The 12,668-nt window shown below is 43.9% G+C and overlaps 1 pseudogene; it reads left to right on the top strand.

Annotated features, from left to right (window-relative positions):
- Nucleotides 1-4,108: 4,108 nt before the first annotated feature.
- LOC136335468 (small ribosomal subunit protein eS6-like) lies at nucleotides 4,109-4,696 on the top strand (annotated as a pseudogene).
- Nucleotides 4,697-12,668: the final 7,972 nt, after the last annotated feature.

Genomic DNA, 12,668 nt, shown 5'->3' with positions numbered 1-12,668 from the left:
GCAGCTCATCCGGCTTGAGTGCAGGATCATCAGCTTAAGCGTGGGATCATAGACATGACCCCATGGTCACTGGCTTAAGCTCAAAGTTTACTGGCTTGAAGGCCAAGGTTGCTGGATTGAGTAAGGGGTCACTCACTCTGCTGTAGCATCCTAGTCAAGGCACATATGAGAAACTAATCAATGAACAATTAAGGTGCTGCAACGAAGAGTTGAAGTTTCTCATCTCTCTCCCTTCCTGTCTGTCCCTCTTTCTGACTCTCTCTCTCTCTCTCTCTGTCTCTGTAAAAAAAAAAAAAAAAAAAGAATTCTTCAAGTCTCTTGCTGTCTGAGCCCAGTGTGAATGCTCCGCAGTGCCCAGCTGAGGCTGGAGGCTGGTGTGGAGAGAATCGACAGTACTGCAAGGATGCCCTGCTGGTCAGTGTTCCAGCCAGAAACTACACCTTCCAGGTGGCCAGATCCAGTGCCTTTTTTTTTTAACTTATTGATTTTAGAGAGAGAGAAGGCAAAGAAAAATAGAAACATTAATTTTGTCGTTCCACTTATTTATGCATTCACTGGTTGATTCTTTTTGTTTTTAAGATTTTATTTATTGGCCCTGGCCGGTTGGCTCAGCAGTAGAGCGTCAGCCTGGCGTGCGGGGGACCTGGTTCGATTCCCGGCCAGGGCACATAGAAGAAGCGCCCATTTGCTTCTCCACCCCCCCCCTTCCTCTCTGTCTCTCTCTTCCCCTCCCACAGCCAAGGCTCCATTGGAGCAAAGATGGCCCGGGCGCTGGGGATGGCTTCTTGGCCTCTGCCCCAGGCGCTAGAGTGGCTCTGGTCGCGGCAGAGCGACGCCCCGGAGGGGCAGAGCATCGCCCCCCGGTGGGCAGAGCGTCACCCCTGGTGGGCGTGCCAGGTGGATCCCAGTCGGGCACATACGGGAGTCTGTCTGACTGTCTCTCCCCATTTCCAGATTCAGAAAAATACAAAAAAAAAGAAAGATTTTATTTATTTATTTAAAGATTTTGTTTATTGATTTTAGAGAGAGGGAGCGAGATCATAGTTGCTTCACTTTAATTGTTCATTTATTGCTTCTCATATGTTCCTTGCCCGGCAAGCCAGGGGTTTCCAATCAGCAACCTTAGCATTTCAGGTTAATACTCTATCCACTGTGTCACCAAAGGCCAGGCAAGATTTTATTTATTTATTTTACAGTGTGGGGGAGCAAGAAGCATCAACACAATAGTTGCTTCACTGTAGTTGTTCATTGATTCTTATTGTGTGTGCCTTAACCAGGCAAGCCTGGGGTTTTGAACCAGCTACTCATGTTCCAGGTTGATGCTTTATCCACTGCAACACCACAGGTCAGGCTTTTTATCTTTTAGAGAGAGAGAGAGAAGGGGAGGAGAGAGATGAGAAGCATCAGTTCGTAGTTGTTCCACTTTAGTTGTTTATTGATCGCTTCTCATACGTGTCTTGACCGGAGGGCTCCAGCCAGCAATCCTAGGATATTGATGATCACACAAGTTGGTGACCCTGTGCTCAAACCTACCAGCCCGTGCTCTATCTGGAGACCTTGGGGTTTCAAACCAAGGCCATCAGCAGTCCCAGGTTGACGCTGAGCTACCACTGGTTGATTCTTTTTCTTTCTTTCTTTTTTAAACTGTTCGTGCTCTTTTAAAAAAAAAATTTTTTTTTTATTTGAGAAAGAGGAAGGGAGAAAAAGAGAGACAGGAACATCAATCTGTTCCTGTATGTGTCCTGACTGGGGATCAAACCAGCAATCTCTCTGCTTCAGGATGATTCTCTAACTAACTGAGCTATCCAATCAGGTTCATTGGTTGATTCTTGTATTTGCCCTGACCAGGGATCAAACCTACAACCTTGATACTGTATATTGGAATGATACTCTAACTGAGCAATCTGGCCAGGGCCAAGGTCCTGTACTTTTTATTCATTTTAGAGAGGAGGGAGGGAGAGAAGAAGGGAGCGAAGGAAGGAAGAAGGGAGGGAGGAAGGGAGACGGGGGGGGGGAAGAGAGAGAGAGAGTGAGAGAGAGAGAGAGAGAGAAGGGGAAAGAAGCAAAAAACATCAACTCCCATATGTGCCTTGACCAGGCAAGCCCAGGTTTTTGAACTGGTGATCTCAGCATTCCAGGTCTATGCTCTATCCCAGGAGCCGGGAACCTTTTTGGCTGAGAGAGCCATGAACACCATATATTTTAAAATGTAATTCTGTGAGAACCATACAATGACTTGTGTATGTTATGCATTATCCAATAAAAATTTGGTGTTGTCCTGAAGGACAGCTGTGATTGGCTCCTGCCACCCACAAACATGAACATGAGCGATAGAAAATGAATGGATTGTAATACGTGAGAATGTTTTATATTTTTAACGTTATTATTTTTTTATTAAAGATTTCTCTGCGAGCCAGGTGCAGCCATCAGAAGAGCCACATCTGGCTCGTGAGCCATAGGTTCCTGACCCCTGCTATCCGCTGCGTCACCATACCTCAGGCATGAGCTTTACTTTGAAGACAGTAGGAAAGAAATTTACTGAGGAATGCCTTCAGGTACAAAGTGATGAATGACTATCTCTGAGTCTCAAGAAACATTTTTCTCTAACCAAATGACTTTTAGATATTTCATACCTTTCCTGTGGTCTGGTCTGATAGCCAAAATTCTACAGAAATTGATGAGTTTTTACTCAAATAAGAAATCTGGGGGAAAGGAGTAGACTTTTACATAATAATGAACTGGATTTTTTAGCAAAGTGCTTTATATTTAAGACAAATAAAAATCCTACCACTGCTCTTTTCATGGGGCCTTAGAAACAGTCGGCTGCGTCAGGATGAGGTGGAACAATTCTTTCCCAGTCACTGGCTCTTGGACACTCATCAAAGTGAACGATGAATGAAAATTTCATACCTTTTATGAAAATCATATAACCAAAGAAGGGCCGATCTACAACTGCTGGCTGACAAGGTCACAGCAGGAGAAGACCCACAACTGCTGACTGACAAGGTCACAGCAGAAGAAGACCCACAACTGCTGGCTGACAAGGTCACAGCAGAAGAAGATAAAAAACTGCTGATTGACAAAGTCACAGCAGAGAAGACCAACGGCTGCTGGTTGACAAAGTCACTGCAGTGAAGACCAATGGCTGCCAATGGCTGCAGGTTGACAAAGTCACCACAAAGGAAAGGCATAACGATACTTCCCCCTTTGACCTTTTTGAATTAATCTGGCCTTATATCACCCCTTTTCTGGGTGTGTGCTATCATTTATGGCACAGGGATAATAGTACCGTGCTTTCCCTGTAGATTCGTAGTAATTTCTTTGGAAATGAGACAGAGGGTGTGAGTTCCACAGAAAAACCTATAAGCCCCTTGAACTGGGCTCATAGACTTAAGAGGCTGGCTATGATATCCCTCGTAAAGGGTTAAGTTTGTAGGAGAATTTCTTCTTATTAATCATGTTAGAAAGAATAGATTGTGACTTATGAATAGGTAGGAAACAGTAACTATACACAGAGCACCTTTCAGCCTTCACTTAATTCATCACTTTACCTCCCTAGCCTTTTCATGTGGTAAAGAAACTTTCCATTCTTCTTGTATACCTGACCTGCAGGTGGTGGAACACTCTGAGAAAAGTAAAGTTAAAACTTAATTAGTGTATGAATATAGTAAATAAATAAAATTTGACTAGACAATAGAATCCTAGACAAGGTAGAGTTATTAATTAGTACTGACCTTTTGGAAGTTTGTATCAATATTGTTATTGCTGTTCAAGTTATTGTATAATTGTACTTTGAATGACTTACCACCTGATTTATAGTTTATAGAAATGAATTAACTGTTACCTAGAAAATGTAACCATAGTGAAACAAAAACAATGATTAATCAATGTATTCTGAATACCATGTGATTGTAACTTAGTGTGTGTGCATAAAAAGAAAGCTAGACCAGCATTTGGCAGAGATGCCTGGCAGTAAATGCTAACTGGAGAATAAAGAGAAAGAAAAGAATTCGGCTCTCTCACTCGATTCGCGCCAACGCCGTCTCTTCCTGTGGAACCCCTGGATTCCCCCCGGGGCTGGACCCTGGCAGAAGGGTTAGTTATGTGATTTGAATGTGGTGGGAATGACAAATACGGTTTCCCCATTAAGCAGGGGTCTTGACCCATGGCTACATCTGCTTACTACCGAGTAAGGGGCATTCCTGTTATAGACCAGGAGGACTGGATAGAAAAAGCACAAATCTGTTCGGGTTGCATTGTAGACGCTGATCTCAGTGTTCTCAACTTAATCATTGTAAAAAAAAAAGGGGGAGAGAAAGATATTCCTGGTCCCATTGATAACTACTACTATGCCTTGTTGCCTGGGGCCCAAAAGAGTTAGTAGAATGTGCAAACTTTTCTATCTTTCTAAAGAAGACATCTGCCAATATATTGTGAGAAAGCCCCTAAACAAAGAAGGTAAGAAACCTAGGACCAAAGCACCCAAGATTTGGTGTCTTATTACTCAAACAAATGTCAGTATATTGCTCTGAAGAAACAACCTACAAGACAAATAAGGAAGAGGCCATACATAGAATATGCTGAATTTTTGGCTAAGAGAATGGAGGCCAAAAAACACCAGAAACACATTGCCAAGAGACGTAGGCTGTCCTCTCTAAGAGCTTCTAACTGTAAGTCTGAGTCCAGTCAAAAATGAGTTTTTCTAAGACTAACAAAAAGATAAGATTAAACAGCAAAAAAAAAAAAAAAAGATAAAGTTAAAGCTTTACTACAAAATGCACCAAAATGCATTTATTTCATAAGTGAATTACTAGTTTCTATACCTGGAATATTCTGTATGTTTTACTTATTGAATGTTTACATTTTTGGAAGGAAAATATTTTTATTAAAAAATTGGCCTGACCAGATGTTGGCACAGCGGATAGAGCGTCGGCCTGGGATGCAGAGGTTCCAGGTTCAAGACCCCAAGGTCACTGGCTTGAGCGCAGGCTCACGCGGCTTGAGTGTGGGCTCATGCTGCTTTAGCAAGGGGTCGCTGGCTTGAGCGTGGGATCATAGACAGGATCCCATGGTCACTGGCTTGAGCCCGCAGGTCACTGGCTCAGCTGGAGCTCCCTGGTCAAGGCACATATGAGAAAGCAATCAATGAACAACTAAGGTGCCGCAACAAAGAATTGATGCTTCTCATCTCTCTCCCTTCCTGTCTGTCTCTCTCTCAGTTTCTATTTCTGTTTCTGTCTCTGTCACACTAAAAATAAATAAATAAATAAAATGGAATAATTGTAATTTGTTGTCCCTAAGATTTTTACACCATAACAAAATTGGTTTTCTCATGAATTTACAATATCTAAATGAAGAAAAACCGGTGTAAAATTGGGGTGGGGGGCAGAGTGACATAGGCTTTATTAATCAAATTGTTAGACAGGACAAGGGTCTCAAGATCTGAGAAGTTCTAAAAGTTGTTTCTTCCTAATGTTAAAATATAGCACAATATTTTGCAGATAAGGCTGTAAACAGGAAGCACTGACAAGGAATGCAACATGTAATTGACCAAATATCATATATAAGCAATGGCTAAGCCTTCCTTCAGGGAGACAGAGCTTTGAATATAAATTCCCTGTCTCCTTAACTTGCTGGAAATAAATAAAACTATCTTGAGACAACCAAGTCTCATTTTTTATCTTAGTTTTTAACAGAACACCTCAAGTGGCAAACCCCTTGAGTTCAGTAACAAAATGATGTCTTGATTTTTCTAAATGAGAAAATGTTTTTAAAAAATTATTTCTTGCCCTGGCCGGTTGGCTCAGCGGTAGAGCGTCGGCCTAGCGTGCGGAGGACCCGGGTTCGATTCCCGGCCAGGGCACACAGGAGAAGCGCCCATTTGCTTCTCCACCCCTCCGCCGCGCTTTCCTCTCTGTCTCTCTCTTCCCCTCCCGCAGCCGAGGCTCCGTTGGAGCAAAGATGGCCCGAGCGCTGGGGATGGCTCTGTGGCCTCTGCCTCAGGCGCTAGAGTGGCTCTGGTCGCAACATGGCGACGCCCAGGATGGGCAGAGCGTTGCCCCTGGTGGGCGTGCCGGGTGGATCCCGGTCAGGCGCATGCGGGAGTCTGTCTGACTGTCTCTCCCTGTTTCCAGCTTCAGAAAAATGGAAAAAAAAAAAAAATTATTTCTTTTTTTTTAATTTCTTTTTAAGGTTTTTTTTATTATTATTATTCATTTTTTTAGAGAGGAGAGGGAGAGACAGAGAGAGAGAGAGAGAGAAACATGGACTTGTTCTACTTATTTATGCATTCATTGGTTAGTTCTTGAATGTGCCCGAAACAGGGATCAAACCTGCAACCTTGGTTAGGATGACGCTCTAACCAACTGAGCTACCTGGCTAGGGTCAGATGGTTTTATTTTTAACACCAAACATAGGAGCTATTTCTAAGCAATCTTGTTTGGAAAGATTAATGTTGTGTTGTGTATTACATTACCTCATTCTGTGTATGAAGCCAATTTGATCTTTGTCTTCTTAAGTACCTTTACTTTAAAGTTGTGGTTGTATTTTAAAGAAATAGTATATTATTGTCTGACTGGTGGTGGCACAGTGGATAGAGCATTAACCTGGATGTTGAGAACCCAGGTTTTAAACCCCAAGGTCCCCAGCTTGAGCTTGGGCTTGTCAGCTTGAGCATGGGGTTGCCGGCTTGAGTACAAAGGTAACTGGCTTAAAACCCAAGGTTACTGTCTTAAGCTCAAGGTCACTAGCTTGAGCAAGGGATCACTGGCTCAGCTTCAGGCCCCTAGTCAAGGCACATATGAGAAGCAATCAGTGAACAACTAAAGTGATGCAACTCATCTCTCACCCTTCCTTCTTCTCTCTCTCTCGCTCTTGCAAGAAAAATAGACATTATTTCATGTCTTCAAAAATGTTTAAAATGTAACTTATAGAACTTTGCAAAAGATTAAAAACAAAGTAATGTAAAAATCTTACAAATTAAATAAATTCTTAGGTATTTTACTTTGATGATACATCTTTAATTAAATATGGGACACTTTTTTGTGTGTGTGACAGAGACAGAGAGAGACAGAGAGAGGGACAGACAGACAGGAAGGGAGAGAGATGAGAAGCATCAATTCTTTGTTGCGGCACCTTAGTTGTTCATTGATTGCTTTCTCATATGTGTTTTGCCGGGGGGGGGGGGGTTGGCACTTGAGCAGACCGAGTGACCCTTGCTCAAGTCAGCGACCCTGGGCTCAATCCAGTGAGCCTTGCTCAAACCAGATGAGTCCACATTTAAGCCGGTGACCTCGGGGTTTCGAACCTGGGTCCTCTACATCCCAATCTGACATTCTATCAACTGTACCACCACCTGGTCAGGCAATATGGGATACTTTTAAAAGGGTACTTTGTGTTTGTAATTATATTTGAAGAATTTGGAAATAAAATTTCTGCTTAATTTCCTATGATTAAAAAAAATTCTTCAAAAATGCTCCTTTTAGGCTGACTAGGTGGTAGAGCAGTGGATAGAGTGTTGAATGGGGATGTGGAGGACCCAGGTTTGAAACCCTGAGGTCACCAGCTTGAGTGCAGGCTCATCCAGCTTGAGCACGGGCTTAAAGTTTGAGTGTGGGATCACAGACATGACCCCATGGTCTCTGGCTTGAAGCCCAAAGATTGCTGGCTTAAAGCCCAAGGTCGCTGGCTTGAGTCCAAGGTCACTCACTGGCTTGAGCAAGGGGTCATTTGCTTCGGTGTAGCCCCCTGGTCGAAGCACATATGAGAAAGCAATCAATGAACAACTAAACTGCCTCAACAAAGAATTAATGCTTCTCATCTCTCTCCCTTCCTGCCTGTCTGTCCCTATATGTCCCTCTGTCTCTGTTTGTTGCAAAAAAAAAAAAAAAAGCCCCTTTTAGGGCTGCAGCAGTATGTAAGGGACCTGTCTACTTTAAATAAAAATTAAGCCAATGACAGTGTCCTCACCTTGAAAAATATTATGTGCTTTCCCCAAACTTCCTTATAAAAAAAAAATTCTTCATTCTGCATTATCAAGGCAATTAGTGGGCTTTTACCTAGACTTTTAAAACTAAAATTTATTCTGAAAGAATATTATACTTCCGTTTCAGTTATTATTGCCACGTAACAAATCATCCCAACATTTACAAATTACTGTTTTATTTAAAAAATTTTATTAATTGATTTTTTTAGAGAGAGAGGAAGGGAGTTAGAGAGAGAGAGACAGGAACATTGGTCTGTTTCTGTGTGTGCCCTGACCAGGGGTTGAACCAGCAAACTCTATGCTTCAGGCTGATGCTCCAAACAACCGAACTATCCGGCCAAGGCACATATGAGAAGTAACTACCATGAGTTGATGCCTCCCATCACTCCCCTTCTCCCTCTCTCTTTCTAAAATCAATAAATAAAATCTTTTTTAGGAAAAAAGGGAAGGAAAAGATAGATGCCTTCTATTGGTGGGAGGAGCACCCTGCATATACAGAAAGGTGTGATCTGATCTACCATCTTTTCTGGCCGTCTTTGTAGACAATTCACCACACTACCACCTGAGACAAGACACTCAGTGTTCCTCTTCTAGTCGTGGTGTTAAGGATTGAATATTCTCAACAAACCATCCACTCCTAAGAGCAATGGTTGGTACTGGTTATATGGCAAATTGGAATGAAGGCTATAGTATAAACCCAGGCCTTCTCTTCACATCTACAGAAGAAGGGTGAACCACATGATCTAAAAAAGAGCTAACTCATCCAGACACTTGCCCCTGGGCCTGCAATGTAAAATTAGAAAACAGTATCATCTGGAAATACTTTGTAGAAAGGCAGGTCAGAATCATGGAAAGTGTCCAAGATTGGCCGTCTAGAGGCCATTTAATTTTCAGCTGGCCACTGCCACATACTAGCTGTATATTTCTAAACAAATCAAGGACAAATCTCTGGTTCTCAGTTACCTGTATGTAAGGGGAAGGACTTTAAGGCCCCCAATAGATCTGACACTCTCTGCTTCTCCACAAACTTCATAAATACATCCAGAAAACAGCTGACTCTACACACTGCCAGAGAAGCTGCTTGGTGTCTCTGAGGGTCTGGACAGGTGAAGGGCTGATGAAGGTAGTGCTGGATGAAGGAATCTTATGAAATATGCAGGGTGGCTGGGAGTCCATCTGGACGCTGGCACAGAGCCCAGAGCAAGTGCAGCAGCGGCAATAGACAAGAAGGGATATGCCTGACCTGTGGTGGCGCAGTGGATAAAGAGTCAACCTGGAATGCTGAAGTTGCAGGTTCAAAACCCTGGGCTTGCCTGGTCAAGGCACATGTGGGAGTTGATAGTTCTTGCTCCTCCCCCTTTCTCTCTTTCTCTCTCTCTCTCTTCTTGCTAAAATAAATAAGATCGAGAGAGAGAGAGAGAGAGAGAGCCTAACCAGGCGATGGCGCAGTGGATAGAGCGTTGGACTGGGATGTGGAGGACCCAGGTTTGAGACCCCAAGGTCGCCAGCTTGAATGTGGGCTCATCTGGTTTGAGCAAAGCTCACCAGCTTGGACCCAAGGTCACTAGCTTGAGCAACGGGTTACTTGGTCTGCTGAAGGCCCACGGTCAAGGCACATATGAGAAAGCAATCAATGAACAACTAAGGTTTTGCAACAAAAACTGATGATTGATGCTTCTCATCTCTGTCTGTCTGTCCCTATCTATTCCACTCTCTGACTCTTTCTCTGTCTCTGTAAAAAAAAAAAAAAGAAGAAGAAGAAGAAAAAAAAGAAAAGAAAAGAAGGCCTGGCCCTGGCTGGTTGGCTCAGCGGTAGAGCGTCGGCCTAGCGTGCGGAGGACCCCGGTTCGATTCCCGGCCAGGGCACACAGGAGAAGCGCCCATTTGCTTCTCCACCCCTCCGCCGCGCTTTCCTCTCTGTCTCTCTCTTCCCCTCCCGCAGCCGAGGCTCCATTGGAGCAAAGATGGCCTGGGCGCTGGGGATGGCTCTGTGGCCTCTGCCTCAGGCGCTAGAGTGGCTCTGGTCGCAACATGGCAACGCCCAGGATGGGCAGAGCATCGCCCCCTGGTGGGCAGAGCGTCGCCCCATGGTGGGCGTGCCGGGTGGATCCTGGTTGGGCGCATGCGGGAGTCTGTCTGACTGTCTCTCCCTGTTTCCAGCTTCAGAAAAATGCAAAAAAAAAAAAAAAAAGAAAAGAAGGCCTGACCAGGTGGTGGTGCAGTGGACAGAGTGTGTCAGACTAGGACACGGAGGACCCAGGTTCGAAACCCCAAGGTTGCCGGCTTGAGTGAGGGCTCATCTGGATTGGGCATGGGCTCACCAGCTTGAGCGTGTAGTTGCTAGCTTCAGCATGGAATCCTAGACAGGACCCATGGTCGCTGGCTTAAGGCCAAAGGTTGCTGGCTTGAAGCCCAAGGTTGCTGGCTCAAGCAAGGAGTCACTTGCACTGCTGTGGCCCCCTAGTCAAGGCACATATGAGACAACAATCAATGAATAGCTAAGGTGCCACAATGAAGACTTGATGCTTCTCATCTCTCTCCCTTCCTGTCTCTCTGTCCCTATCTGTCCTTCTCTCTGTCTCTCTCTCTCTCTGTCACAAAAAAAAGGCGGGGGGAATAGATGTGAATGATTACCAGTGAAGACTGTCAGGACCCAGGGCTGGCTGAATGTTTGCAGGAAAGCCCAGGGAAAGGCGGAGGGCACAGATAACTCCAAAGTGACCGAGACAGTGAGGCCAGGAGAGAATGTGGAAAGAAGAGTGATTTGGAGTTAAATATGAGGAATGTGGAGGTTGTCATGATGTATTTCTCTCTTCATTATGGAAGTTCATATTCACTAAAGAGAACTTGGAAAATAACTTAAAAACTAAAAAGAAGAAAATCTTACTCCATATTTCCACCATTCAATGCCATCACTTTCACCACTTGGTTGGACTCTTTCCCCCCATGTGTAGTTTTTCTTTTTATTATGTCAGAGCAGCCTGGGGTAGTAGGAAAAGTGTAGTTTTTGATGTCTGTGAGTGCTCAATATGTGTTACCTGAAACAAGTGACAGAGCCAGAATTTTACCGTCTCACAGACATCAGCAAGAAAAATGACCAAAGAGTTGGCTACAAGACCTAGTAGAGGGGTGGTTTAAGTCATCATGAAAAGGTGTCAAATCTTTTTGGGGAGACTATTAATAATAAGGTGACCAATCGTTCTCCTTTAGGGAGGACAGTCCTTCTTTTGTAAGTTGTCCTCCCTCGAAAATTGTCCTCCTACATGTCCTCCTTTTCTTTTCTTTTTTTTTTTTTTTTACAGAGACAGAGAGAGAGTCAGAGAGAGGGATAGACAGGCAGAAATGGAGAGATGAGAAGCATCAATCATCAGTTTTTCCTTGCGACACCTTAGTTGTTCATTGATTGCTTTCTCATATGTGCCTTGACCATCAGCCTTCAGCAGACCTAGTAACCCCTTGCTCAAGCCAGCAACCTTGGGTCCAAGCTGGTGAGCTTTGCTCAAACCAGATGAGCCCGTGCTCAAGCTGGCGACCTCGGGGTCTCGAACCTGGGACCTTCTGCATCCCAGTCTGACACTCTATCCACTGCACCACTGCCTGGTCGGGCATGTCCTCCTTTTTGATATTGGAAGACTAATCTCTAATGTCCGTATTCAATCGATGCAGAGTCGATCCATTGAGTGTGATGTGACATATTTGTATTTAAATGAGTACTTTTTTCTTACAATTATTATAAAAAATTAATAGGCATGTAAGCATAATTATAAAATATTACAAATGTTTTTATTATGTATTTATATTATAGTGTATTACTGTTGCAATGAATAAAATGTTTCTTTTATTTACGATATTGTTTTCTTCAATTTATTTTTGTCTTCCTATTCATGGTAAAAAAGTTGGTCACCTTAATTAATAGGGCCAATCTTGCTTTGTAAAGAAAGTTCTTAAGCATTCTTCATTTAGGAAAAACAATGAGTATGGCTTCAAGGAATCCAGGCTCACCACTTTGGTGAGCGGGAACCTCTAGCTTCCAAGGATGGCATTTCACTGGAAGAGAGTGGCCAATTCTAGACCAGGAGCATCGTCTTAGTGGTAGAGGAGAAGCAACCTGTGCTCTGAGCACTACTAATAGGGACTCAGGCCCGATAGAGACTCCAAAGTAAACAAACCTGTAGCCTGATCAGGCGGTGGCGCAGTAGATACAGCATCGGACTGGGATGCAGAGGACCCAGGTTCGAGACCCCGAGGTCGCCAGCTTGAGCACGGGCTCATCTGGTTTGAGCAAAAGCTCACCAGCTTGGATCCAAGGTTGCTGGCTCGATCAAGGGGTTACTTGGTCTGCTGAAGGCCCGCGGTCAAGGCACATATGAGAAAGCCATCAATGAACAACTAAGGTTGTCGCAATGCGCAACGAAAATCTGATGATTGATGCTCCTCATCTCTCCGTTCCTGTCTGTCCCTGTCTATCCCTCTCTCTGACTCTGTCTCTGTTAAAAACAAAAAAACAAAAAAACAAACGTGTAAAAAGTTGGTACAAGATGAGAAAGGGCCTCAAACCAAAGGGCACCACGGGAAATCGCTGTTTCTAGGTCTGGCAACAAAGGAGGGCTTCCTGGGACTTGCACAGGCGGTGACGCAGGTCCATGCACCGGAATTCCAATGATGAAAGGTGCAGCAAGAGTTT

This window comes from Saccopteryx bilineata, chromosome 4, assembly GCF_036850765.1.
Source record: "Saccopteryx bilineata isolate mSacBil1 chromosome 4, mSacBil1_pri_phased_curated, whole genome shotgun sequence".
Lineage (NCBI taxonomy): Eukaryota > Metazoa > Chordata > Mammalia > Chiroptera > Emballonuridae > Saccopteryx > Saccopteryx bilineata.
The sequence above is the reverse complement of the archived record's forward strand: the minus strand, read 5'-3'. Positions and strand labels throughout refer to the sequence as shown.